Genomic DNA, 14181 nt, shown 5'->3' on the forward strand with positions numbered 1-14181 from the left:
ACGTACTGGATATTTTTTTTATTAATTTTGGTAAATTAATTTATACAAATACTATTTTTAATGTTTGTTTCTAATTAACCTTGTTGTTTAAAATTGTGAAAAAAATATTTAAAATGTATTTGTATATGTGGAAATTAAACATTGCAAATATTAACCCTTTATTGTATTGTATTAAATTATTATAAACTAATATTTAGTCCAAATTACTGCGTTAACGCAGGCAATTCATTTTTCCAGTTTAACGGCGGTAAAAATATTTAAAGGGGTCATCGAATGCAAAACTCACTTTTACATGTTGTGTGAACATTCATTTGTGTTGGCAGTTTGTGTAAACAACCACCCTACAATGATAAAAATCCACCAAGTGGTATTTTTTTAATCTTTAAAAGCAATATCCCCTTTTTAAAATCAGGTCATTCTCAGCTTCATGCCAGGGTAAAGGCCATAGACTGTAAAAAAAATGGACGTAGTGTCTGTGACGTCACCCGTAGGTTTCTGAAGAGTGTTATTGAAGCTCATAGTGGGTGGGAGTCGGCCGTCGCCATCTTGGAATCGCGTCATCGCGCGTCACTTCCGGATAATCAAAAATGGGCAGAGAGGCAGGACGTGGGTGGAGCTGGTTGCTGAAACCATGCCCGCCTAGCGCGACAGTGGTGACAGCAGCGGCAATCCACCTGTCACTCAAGTGACCACGCCCTTAATTATGCTGAACTTTATATAACTTAAATACTTAATATAACTTAAACGGATGGGTTATAAAAAAATTCACCCCCCCGGCCCCCTCACAGTTGACAGAAAGGGCAAAATTAGCTATATAGACCAAAACCACTTTTTGTACCAGGCTGTAAACATATTTTTTTCTGCTGTAAAGTTGGGCATTTTAACATAGGGAGTCTATGGGATTGACTCCCTTTTGCAGCCAGTCTCTAGCGGCCAGTGGATGAATTGCAGTTTAAGTCACTTCCGTATTGGTTTCAATAGAGAGAGCCGCTTGGTAATGACACACAGACAGAGGCCGCTCCCCCTATAGTTGATTGACATGAGCACCTTACCTTAGACCCGCCCTCACCGAGCTGAAACAGTCCGACTCTGATCAGCATTGTATGACTTAGGTGCAGGGAAGACAAGAATGTCTCAGATTGAGCGATTGAGTGTTCTTTTGTTGGATGTAATAATGAACATAGCAGTCGTCATTTACTCCCGACATCTGAGCCACTGAAGACTCAGATTAACATTACTTTCGTTTTTGAAAGGAAAGTGCAGATCCCAATCTACATATGCGTCTATATTCGTGCGAATCATTCGTGATGCAGCTTCACCCACAGCAGAAGTGAGTATAAGGGTTTTTTATGCATCTTTACAAATGGCCTTTCTTAATAATGTGCTTGTTAGCAAATTTTGCCGTTAAACTAAAGAAAACATTTCGGCTCATCACCACAGTGCAGAGAGGGGCGGGGTGAGCAGAGCTGATTAGCATTTAAAGGAACATGCAACAGAATAGCTCGCTCTAAAAAGGGCTGACTTTAACAAGGTAAAAAGTGTTTTTTACACTACCATTGAGAAATTTTATAGACTTCTCATTAAGACCCTAATGAATCATATCAACTTGTGGAAAATGGGCATCCGATGACCCCTTTAATGCAGGGGTGGAGCTAGGGTTGGCCACCCCATAACTGCTGCTTCTGTTTCTTTTTTCTTGACAAGAAGTGGGTTTATTTAGTCGCAGAACGTCTTTACAACCACATCAAATGGGAGACATTTAAGACGCACACTCTAACTGCGCTTCAGCAACAGGCACTAATAAAACAAGTGCGGGGAAGGTACAGGTGACAAGGAGCTTCAATAGAACAACAGTGAACTGTGGTCAGATGAGATGTTGTTAGGTCATATGTCAGTGAAAACGAATTGACCTGTCCTGTCAGCCGCTATACTGTACTCGTAGCACGTGCTCTTCAAATACACACACAAATGCGGCGTCTGCGCTGTAGCCAGTATCATTTCATATTAAAGGGCGAATGAAACTACGAGCATGTGTGTCAGATCCATGTCATGTTCAGCAGCGGCAGCTCTTAAAGTAATAGCAGCCAAATAATCTAATAACCCAGCTGATGTGATGTCTATTAATCAAAGAATAAATATAGAAAATGAAGAAGTTGTGTAGCTTTAAGAATTCATCTATATTTAATTAAGGGACAGATTTACTAAACCATCTTTTGGCTTTAAAATAGCACTGTCGGTATTTACTAAAGACATGCAGTGAAGAATTAGTGCTGCAAAGGTGTGGACAGAGTTATTTTTGCACCTGACCTTATTGAATATGCATTTGTAGGAGTTTCCCTTTCAGACATAAAATTTATCAGAGAAGAGTGTTGAATTGAGTCACGCAACATTTGCGCTTATTAAATTACTTACTTATTTGCATCATCTTTTAACGCCCAATAAAGTCTTAAAGCAGGCAGTAATTTGTGCTGCTCTTGGTAGATTGTGCTGGTCATTACCTTTAATCTGTGCAATGTCAGTAAATTACATGCAGAATTTTACCTCAATGGTGCTTTTATGAAATTGGAATTTTATGAAATATTCAATTTCTGTATTTTTCCTACTTGCTGAAGGCCACAGGTAAATAATAGGTTCATGTGAAGATTGTTTTAAATTCACTCAGATTAGAAGTTGTTATTTTTTGGAAGCGTAATGTAAAAATTGAAAGCTCTCAATTATACTGTAATGTTAAATAGCTATAGTCACTGGTTAAATATTAAGAAAAAAAAGAATTTCCTAGAGAGATCAGTAATATTGGTAACAGTGATAGAATTAAAAAATACACTGTTTATGTATGTTTCAACATTAATTTAAAAATTTAATGTGAAATTATCGCAATATAAAAGTGTATTTAAAAACTTGAATGTTCGGTGGGATTAATCACGAATAATTTCAGAAACAAAAAATTTAATTTATTTATTTTTATTTTTTTAATCGATTGACAGCACTATTATACAATACTTATTCTATGTATAACCTTATTGTAAAGTACCACCCTATAGATTTAAAATAAATTTATTTTATACTAAGCAAAATGTAGTTCAAGTCTATTAACATAATTACTGAAATATCTCTTGAGACTGATATAAAAATGTTAAATTAAACTTATTTGTGCACAATGCACATTTCTTAATATTAAACCTAAAATATGTGTTAATGTCACTATTGATGATAGTAATATCTGTTTTTAAATGCAAAATCTTTCAAGTGTACCTAAAGTATACTTACGATAGTTCCACTTTAGCACAATCAAATATACCTGAGTATGCACTTCAGGACTACTTTCACACAATTAAAGTACATTAAGTACAAAATTAGTTGGTCCAATTTAGCAGACTTTAAATATACCAGTGCTAAAAGTACAATTGCAGGGTACGTAATATGTAAATGTATTTGTAGTATACCTAGCATGAATTACATTTTAGTATATTTATTTTTCACTAGGGCACCAACTTACAATTGAATCTTATTGTAATTTTTAAAAGTTATTAATTTGAATTTCAGACGACGGCATGTAAGTGTAAAATTCATCTGATATGCTGCTGTTTTTTTTTTTTCTTCATGCTAATAGTTTCTCAATAGTTCCACCTTCATCCGGCAAAATCAAAGCAACCCAGTAAAATAATCAAAGTGTCCATCATATCATTGCATCCCCATCTAATCTCAGTCTCGGACACAAATTTCATGCGCTCGCGGTCTGATGTAGATAAAAAAAGGAAGTTAACGTTTCTCAGACAGGGTTCCTGATCCAGCCAGGTTGATTTTTTTTCTCCTCTTCTTTTCAAACTACCCACGTTGCTTTAATACAATGTCTGTCACGCAGGTTGCCCCTGCGATTCTTTGATCTGCTCTTCCTCTGTCTGCGGCTGACGCTCCTCTCTAGTCTGCTGCTCTTGTCTAGCCTCTCTCAGAGAAAGCCCTTTGCCCCTTCTTTCTCGGACGCTCTGCTTCCCTTTGGTCACGCTAATGGAGCCCACCCTCAAAGCAGAAACGCTGCGGAAAACCAGTTTGGCCTGTTAGAATCGGCCCACAAACCGATCGCACGGGCCCTAAGGCCAGGAACTTATTAAACGCCCCATTCCTCCGCTCGGTGCGACATTATCTGAATGTCAATAACGTAATTAGATACACACTGGGACACCTCGCAGGTACCGAGACAAACACATCCCAGCTTTTTTGTTTTGTTTTGTGAAGTTTTTGGCTTCAGTCTAGCTTTTTACACCATCAGGCTCTTAAAACCCTCCCACGTGGGATGTCTTTTATAATACCAGTCTTAGCTCCATTTGCATATCATTTTTCTCGCTTGGCTCCGTTTCACACTTGCTGTGTCTAGACAGAGATTATTTTTAGGTCCTTAGCAGGAATTCACCAGCAACTGACAAAGACTTGGAAGGGAGCGTGGTGATCTTTGTTAGGATGACTTTTGAGAAGGAGGGGAAGTGCTTTTGCTCCATATCCTCTTAAAAGTCTTTTCCCAGTTCAAAGGCGAGCTCGCCTCATCATTTAAGTCCTCGCGGTCTGAAATGGTAATGCGTGACTCGTCTGGGAACCTTTTTGTTTACAAGGAAAACAAAGCGCGCTCGTTGGTGTTTTCTCAAACGGCGAATGTTTTCCTCTCCCTCCGTCCAAACAGTCGAGTAATCCAGAGCTTTCACAACCTGTTGAAGGGGTTTGCCCCTGTGGAAATGCAACAGATGTTCCCTTGACATCCATCTGGTCCTCGTGATCCAGTAGCGTGCCACACTGTGAAGGGTTTTTCTTTTTAACAGTTTCAGCTTGTCCCCGGTCAGGGGGCCGAGCTCCCATGCCTCACGGATGACTGGGATACGGTGCCACCGGTGAGCTTATTCAAAGCCCCGGGATTCAAAATAAACACAGTGATCTCTCCCATCCTGAGTCAGTCTTGACGACGGGACTCGTAACAAAAGCCGGTCAGCGAGATCTTGTTTGTGTTCCCGTATTTGTGTTTTGGAGAGAGAAGGATACTGACATACGGCCACGGTTCATTTCAAGCTGTTTTCCTATGCATGTCAGGGTTCTCAGCATGGCACCACACACCTTCCCACTTAGGCAAACAACATGTGTGAGCTATCAGTGATATCAGCCGCAGTGAGAAACTGTGATAAGAACTAATTAATAAGGATTAGTTCACACAAAATTGTAAATCCTGCCATTTACCCATTCTCCAAATTGGTCCAAACCCATTCCTTAATTTTTTTTAATTTTTTTTATTATTATTATTTATTTTTATTTTATTTTTTTATTTAGCTATTTATTTATTTAGTGGAACACAAAGAGTTCAAAGTTTTTGTCATTTAACTAATACATTTTTTTAATTTTTTAACATTTTAAATACATCAACTAAAATTAACTAATGGAACCCTAATTGTAAAGTGTTACCATTTTATTTTATTTATTTAGTTAATTTATTTATTAAGTTTTTGTCATTTAACTAACAATTTTTTTTTTTTACTTTTTTTTTTTTTGCATTTTTAATACATTAACTAACATTGACTAATGGAACTGTAATTGTAAAGTGTTACCATTTTATTATATTTATTATATGTTTTAAATTTAGTTATTGAACTCTTTGTGTTCCACTAAATAAATAAGAGTTTTTGTCATTTAACTAATAAAAAATGTACATTTTTTAACATTTTCAATAAATTAACTAATTACTAATGGAACCGTAATTGTAAAGTGTTACCATTTTAAATTTATTTATTTAGTGGAACACAAAGAGTTCAGAGTTTTTGTCATTTAACTAATATATATATATATATATATATATATATATATATTTTTTTTTTTTTTTTACATTTTAATACATTAACATTAACTAATGGAACCTTAATTGTAAAGTGTTTCCATTTTATTTATATGTTTTAAATTTAGTTATTTATTTAGTGGAACACAAAGAGTTCAGAGTTTTTGTCATTTAACTAATATATATATATATATATTTTTTTTTTTTATTTATTTATTTTTTTTTACTTTTTTTTTTTTTGTCATTTAATAAAAAATGTAATTTTTTTACATTTTAATACGTTAATTATCATTATCAAACCCATCATTCCAGACAGTTGAAATGTCTGGTCATTGTTTACAGATCTACATACACTCTTAATAAAAGGCTCCAAAGGGTTGTTTTTGCGGTGATGCCGTAGAAGAATCATTTTTGGTTCAGTGAAAAGTTCTTAAAAGAACATTTTAGAATTTTTTTTCCCACCATAAAGAACCTTTTCTGCATTTCAACGGTTGGATGTTCAAGGTTCTCCATGGATCCATCGATGCCAATAAAGAACCTTTATTTTTAAGAGTGTAGTTTAAAAAATGTCAAAAACTGAGGGGAAGAGAAAAGAGAAAGCAAGTGAGTGAGCTTGTTATGATGACAGTAAATTCAGATTCTTCTTCTGCCGTGTTTTGTTATAACTCTGAATAGAAGTTGTAAAGATAAGTTCACTTGCGTGCGTCACTGGAGTGTCTGCAAGCTGCTCTTTTTGGTCGGTTTGCACGAGCCGGTCTAATGACACAGACAAGAGGTTTGGTCACTTGGCTGAACAGTCTCCATTGAGCTTGTCATTCAGGCTTCTGTTTGTGCTACTTTGGAGGATTTCTTTCTCCTCCATCCTCCTCTCGTCTCCTCTCTTCCCATCTTTTTTTTTCTCTCTCTCATCTTTTGACGCGATGATGGAGATGTGTGTCCCAGGTGGCCCACTCATCAAAACACAAGGGATCGGGCTCCTTATTTCAGACAAAAACATCACACTCTTTGTTGTCCAAAGGAAAAGATCTGGATGAGGATTTACCCAGGAGAATCTGCCCTCCCCATTGCCCACCAAAAGCCGTCTCCGCCCCCTGCCGTCAAAGAGAAATGTCAATCAAACGAGGGCATGAGGTCTGTTGAAAAGGTCATCCAGTGGTGGTCATTTCAGCCATTGTGTTCCTCTCATGAAAGGAAAAGACAATCCAATGTGTCCAACTGACCTCACTTTGGACTAACTCCCCCTTCAGATATACCGAGAGGCAGATTTAGACATCTAGACACAGCGTTGCAATTGTTCTGTAACGCAAGTCCTAGAGTCCTAGAGAAGATGAACATGTAGACATACTTTTAGAAAGATTTCTGAGCAACTCTTGGAGGTTTTTAGAGTTCCAGGTATGGCACATTCTATTAATACACTTTAGTGTCCTTTTTTGGGGGGTTTTGAGTCCTTTATTAGATATAAATTATGTAACATAGGCACTCCAGAGGTCTGAAACCTCTTGGCTGCGCCTAACAGTTAAGATCATACAGCAATAGCATAATTGTGACAATGAGACAATATTTTGTGTACAATGATATTACCACATGAAGTTCTGCTAGGGGGAAAAATTGTATAATATTAAAAAAAAAAAAAAAAAAAAAAACCTACTTGAAGTATGATGGCACACTTCCAAGTCAAAAGTTTTTGAACAGTAAGATTTTTAATGTTTTTTAAATAATTATTTATTGCTCATAAAGCCTGCATTTATTTGATCCAAAAAAACAGCAAAAGCAGTATATTGTGAAATATTTTTACTATTTTAAAATAACTGCTTTCTATTTGAATTTATTTTAAAATGTAATTTATTCCTGTGATTGAAGCATTATTACTATTTGCAGTTCAAGAAACATTTTTATTATTATTATTATTATTATTATTATTATTATTATTATTATTATTATCAATCTTTAAAACTGTTAAATAAATTTTTTTCAGGATTCTTTGGTGAATAGAAAAATCCAAAAATCTGCTTTTATCTGAAATAAAAAGCTGTTGTGATATTACACTCTATACCAAAAGCTTGGAGTCAGTGTAATTATTTTAATAAATTAATTTGTTTATTTTGGGAAAGAAATTACAGAAATAAATCCTTTCATTGATCAAGAGTGATGATAAAGACATTTATTATGTTACAAAATAGTTCTGTTTCAGATAAATGCTGTTTTTCAGAACTTTATATTTTTCAAAGAAACCTGAAAGAATTCTACTATGTTTTCAATATAATAACAATACTAATAAATCAGAATCAGAATATTAGAATGATTTCTGAAGGATCATGTGACTGGAGTAATGGTGCTAAAAATTCAGCTTTAAAATCACAAGAATAAATTACATTTTAAAATATATTGAAATAGAAAATAGTCATTTTAAATAGTAACATTATTTCAGAATTGTACTGTTTTTGCTGTACTTTGGATCAAATAAAAACAGGCTTGGTGAGCAGAAGATACTTTTTAAAAAACATTAAAAAATCTTTTGACTGATAGTGTATATTTATTTTTTATTGTATATATTTTGTTGACATTACAGATTTTTTTTTTTTTTTGTCAAATTAAATTTGTCAAGTAATGGGCTTGCAAAAAGTTGCAAACCTAAATTAAATAAAAAACAGCATAAGGTTCTATTTGTACTATATTTGTGGTAAGTGGCATTCAAAAGTTTGGTGTCAGTTATATATTTATTAATTTATTTACTTATTAAAATAAATTATTTTATTTAGCAAGGATTTAATAATTTGTTCAAAAGTGACAGTCAATAGAATTATGATATTTTGTTTCTTGAGCACCAAATTAGCACATTAGAATAATTTCTGAAGAGTAATGTGACACTGAAGACTGTGGTAATAATATTTTACAATATTGAAGTTTTTACTCAATTTTTGATCAAATAAATACAGCATTGATGATCATAAAAGACTTTCAAAAACACAAATCTTTCCAACCACAGATTTTTGAATGGTAGCATATTTGTGACCCTGGACCACAAAACCAGTCATAAGGTTAAATTTTACAAAACTGGGATGTATACATGAAAGCTCAATAAATAAGCTTTCTATTGATGTATGGTTTGTAAGGATAGGACAATATTTGGCCGAGATACATTTGTTTGAAAATCTGGAGTCTGAGGGTGCAAAAAAATCTAAATACTGAGAAAATCACCTTTAAAGTTGTCCAAATTAAGTTCTTAACAATGCATATTACTAATCAAAAATTACATTTTGATATATTTACAGTAGGAATTTTACAAAAAAATCTTCATGGAACATGATCTTTACTTAATATCCTGATGTTTTTGGCATAAAAGGAAAATCAATAATTTTGACCCATACAATGTATTTTTGGCTATTGCTACAAATATACCCCAGCGACTTAAGACTGGTTTTGTGGTCCAGGGTCACATTTTAGTTTAGTTTACCTTTTACAAACTTCAGTAAAAGCTTTCATCTGCTCACTCACTACAGACTACAGACACGCCAAGCAGTTTATTTATCTTCTTATAATGTGTGTTTAAGTAATTATTTCTCACTAATTACTTAATTGTTAAAGCCAAATGTCATCCCATATGGAACCATTTAACATGGCATGAGACCACCAGTGACATGGATTCCTTTGAAGAGACAGCAAATAATCCCCATTCAACGAAGCCCCGAATGTGAATCATACCACGGGACACTCAATTAATCGTTATCACCTAAATATTTGATTACTCTATTTAAAACGATCTATTTGATTTCCTCTAGGGCTCTACGCCAAGCCCTGTAGGTGGATTATTTCATTTTATCCAAACAGTTTACACCAGGCCGCAGCTTCACTTACGACACTATGTGGGCAGCTTACAACTCCGAAAAAAAACAACAACTTCTTCATCATCACAAACTAGTAAACACACATTTACCCAGGATGCGAGACACCTGGGCTTTACAAATTAAACAGACTATGACGGCGATGTTCTAGGTGTATAACAAGTCGAATTTTGCAATGACGTCTTAGTGGACTTTCTCAGAACATGCTTGCAAATGAACACATCCCACAGCATGTGTCAGGAGATTAAAACAGAGGCTAAATACAGTGAACCTACTGTTGCTTTGAAGACAAACGAAGGGATAGATAATGAGAAAATGCTCAGAAAGTGGGTTTTAAGGGGGGAGAGGATTAAGGTTAAAAGTCACAAAGGTCACACAAGAAACCAGTTCACATCCACTCTGCTGATGCCTAAAATACTAATTGAAGGCACGGGAAAAGACATCTAATAGATGAACACCAGACACATTTATTCCCACGTCTCTTTTGCTGAAATAGAAAGTTGGCTAATAATGTTCAACTTTTAGACTCGGCTCGTTCGCTGATAGAAGAAACATTTCTATACGGACTACTTTAATGAACTAAAAAGTACTATTTGTTTGCATATTTGTGGAAGTGTGTATACAAATAGGCCACATTACACAGCTACTGATTACAGCTTCGAATACGTCAGACTATCTCGAGTTTTAGATCTTCAAAACAAGGATACTGTTTTATAGCAATCCTAGTTCATTGTTTTTTTAGGATTTACCCTGCAGCCACAGGACGTCAGGCTGGCAGACTATTCTCCAGAGAATTGAGCTTCTCAGATCAGTAATCTGTCTGGGAATCCCTTCTCACCATTACCAACTGGTTAACAATCTGTGCTTTAGTTGTTACATACGCTACCGTTCAAAAGTGTGGGGTCAGTATATATATATATTTTTTAAAGAAATGAATACTTTTATTTGGTAAGGATGCATTAAATTGATCAAAAGTGGCAGTAAAGACCTACAGTTTAAGTCAAAGGTTTACATACACCTTGCAGAATTTGCAAAATGTTAATTATTTGACCTAAATAAGAGGGATCATAGGAAATGCATGTTATTTTTTATTTAGTACTGACCTGAATAAGTCACATAAAAGATGTTCACATATAGTCCACAAGTTGAAAATAATAGTTGAATTTATAAAAAATTACCCTGTTCAAAAGTTTGCATACACTTGATTCTTAATACTGTAAATGAATACCAGAATGTTTTGTTTAGTGATAGTTGTTCATGAGTCCCTTGTTTGTCCTGAACAGTTAAACTGCACTCTGTTCTTCAGAAAAAATCATTTAGGTCCAACAGATTTTTTGTTTTTTCAGCACCCTTTTAAACAATGACTGTATGATACTGAGGACAACTGCGGGACTCGTGTACAACTATTACAAAAGGTTCACAAAAATGCTGAAAAACCAAAAAATCAGTGGGACCTGAAGAACAACTGTTCAGGACAAACAAAGCACATCACTAACAACAACAACAAAAAAACACAGCTGTGGCTCATTCAGGGCACAACACAGTATTAAGATTCAAGTGTATGTAAACTTTTGAACAGGGTCATTTTTATAAATTCAACTATTATTTTCTCTTGTGGACTATATGTAAATGTTATGTGAAATATCCTTTTCAGGTCAGTGCTAAATAAAAAATAACATGCATTTTGTATGATCCCTCTTATTTCGGTAAAATAATTAACAATTTGAAGATTGCATGTAAACTTTTGTTACCAAAAAAATTATTTTAAACTTCAGTTTCCACAGAAATATTTCAACACTGACAAAAAATAAGAAGATCAGCATATTAGAATTATTTCTAAATGATCATTGGACACTGAAGACTGGCGTAATGAAGCTGAACATTCACAGTAATAACTTACAAAAGTTCTAACAACTTTTTTGGCTCTTAATATTAGAGATGCGGCAAAGGGTCATCCTATCAAAGATACCTTGTAGTAAGTGTCTCACAGGTTGATGTCTATACAGACGTGGACAGACTGAGTTCTTCAGGCATGTCAGGCTGTTTCACATACACAAGATTAAGTAGCAAAAGTGACATCCAAGACCAATCGGGCCACCCAGGAGAACTGCAACCAGCGGAAAGGCTGTCAGAGCCCCCCTTTACACCATTAATCTTCAAGCTTCTCCTGTGCTGCCAACTCGCATCTCCTTCAAACGGGACAGGAGAGAGAGAGAAAGAGAGAGAGAGGGAGGGAAATGGAGAAAAGTAAAGCCACTCTGTTTTTCTCCTTTTGCGTTCCCATAGATTAACTCTTTGAGAGACACTGTGTTACTTATCACTTCGGCTTATTAGTGTTTCGGCACAGGTTGGGTTTTCTCACATTGTCTTATATAAACATATTTATATAATATAAAATATGAACAGCGTTGACATTTTGACATCCCGATTTTTTAAGAAAATAAGAAAATCTAAATGCTATTTGTGCCTAAATGTATTTTCAAATAAGGTGAACATTATTATTTACATCATTTTACAAGCCGGCAGAAGCAAAATTTGGAAATAAACATGTTTATGTCTCAGACAGGACCGCCTCACTCACACCGTCTCTGTGGCAAAGTGTAGATGAATAGGCCTCATTAAAGCAAAATGGAGATTCCGGCTCTGAAGTGTGGGGATGGTCCTTGGACCTCTCAATTCTTTCACTGATCAATAGAAACTTTGATCTCATGCTTAGAGAAGATTCCCGGTCCCTTTCCAGGCGACGCATATATAACCTAATGGCGATGAATGGTGAAATGCAGAAGTAAAAGAAGGATCCAGGAACTGATAAATAGCGGAAAATGAGCGTGTTATGCTGTGGCATGCCTGAAGTCCCAAGAGAGGGCTGTCTTGCTTCAGTCCAGTCCTGTGAACTGAAGAGGAAATCGACCCATCTAGAGAGAGCCTTTGAAGAGACCTGAACTCAAATTAAGGGGACATGCCATGGATGTTTGTTTTTTCTTCTTCTTCTTCATCTTCATCTTCTTTTATAGACTTTTTCCCCTATTGTTCAGATATAGTGGCTAGATATTTGGAATAAAGTTAAAAGTGACAGAAAATGTTAAGACTATTTTATGTACGTGTTATATATGACATTTCATATTTGCACTTGCATCATGACTTGTGACCCTGGACCACAAAACCAGTCTTAAGTAGAACAGGTATATTTGTAGCAATAGCCAAAAACACATTGTATGGGATTTTTCTCCAAAAATCATTAGGATATTAAGTAAAGATCCTCTTCCATGAAGATAATTTGTAAATTTCCTACCATAAATTTATCAAAACTTAATTTTGGATTAGTAATATATACTTAATTTGGACAACTTCGGATTCCAGATTTTTTGAATAGTTGTAATTTGGCTATATATTGTCCTATACTAACAAACCATACATCAATAGAATGTAATGAAAATAGAAATTTATTCAGCTTTCATATTATGTATATATCTAAATTTTCACAAAAAAATCACATTTGGTCAGTTACACAGATGTGCCGCCATATTGATGATACTCGGATGTAAACAACAGCATGGATTGCACGGTTAATGTACTACTGAATATGTTGTTCTGCTCATTTATGCTGTCTAAACCATGGAAAAAATCGTCTGAAAGCTGCTAAATCATATAGAGAAGTAAGTAGGAAAGGGCGCAATATTTTGACAAACTAAAGTTAATAGGTGGTAAAAAAAAAAACTACAAGCAGTATTAATTAAGATATTAGCCTAATATTTCACATACATGACTAGAAATGATAAGAACGAATATGAATGTTGTTCAAATCCTTGCCCTGGAAATCCTGGTTCAGTTCCTCTTCTCCTTGATTTGTTATCATTTTGGCAGTCTATAGTTCTCCAAATGGTTTTCCCGGTCCGACCGATTAGTACAGCCCAAACCATGACAATAACTGATCATTTTCAGCAGCAATAATCAGTAAAATATTTGAGTTTTGTTCTGTGCTGCCAGCATGGCCAATTGATGATGCGTCGTGAAAACACTCTTTACTCTTCAAATATCAGCTACATGTTTTTAGAATCATTTCAAAGGAGTAGTTCACTTTCAGAACAAAAATTTACAGATAATGTACTCACCCCCTTGTCATCCAAGATGTTCATGTCTTTCTTTCTTCAGTCGTAAAGAAATGATGTTTTTTGAAGAAAACATTTCAGGATTTCTCTCCATATAATGGACTTCTATGGTGCCCCCGAGTTTGAACTTTCAAAATGCAGTTTAAATGCAGCTTCAAAGGGCTCTAAATGATCCCAGCCGAGGAAGAAAGGTCTTATCTATCTTTCTATAAACATTTACAATTTATATACAATTTATATACAGACAGAGTTAGACAAGACGAGCATTTGAGGTTAAAAAGTATATAAATTGTAATTTTTTTTTAGAAAATAACCGATTGTTTTGCAAGATAAGACTCTTCTTTCCTTGGCTGTGTTTGTTTAGAGCCATTTGAAGCTGCGTTTTGAAAGTTCAAACTCGGGGGCACCATAGAAGTCCATTATA

Source organism: Garra rufa, chromosome 5, assembly GCF_049309525.1.
Source record: "Garra rufa chromosome 5, GarRuf1.0, whole genome shotgun sequence".
Taxonomy (NCBI): Eukaryota; Metazoa; Chordata; class Actinopteri; order Cypriniformes; family Cyprinidae; genus Garra; species Garra rufa.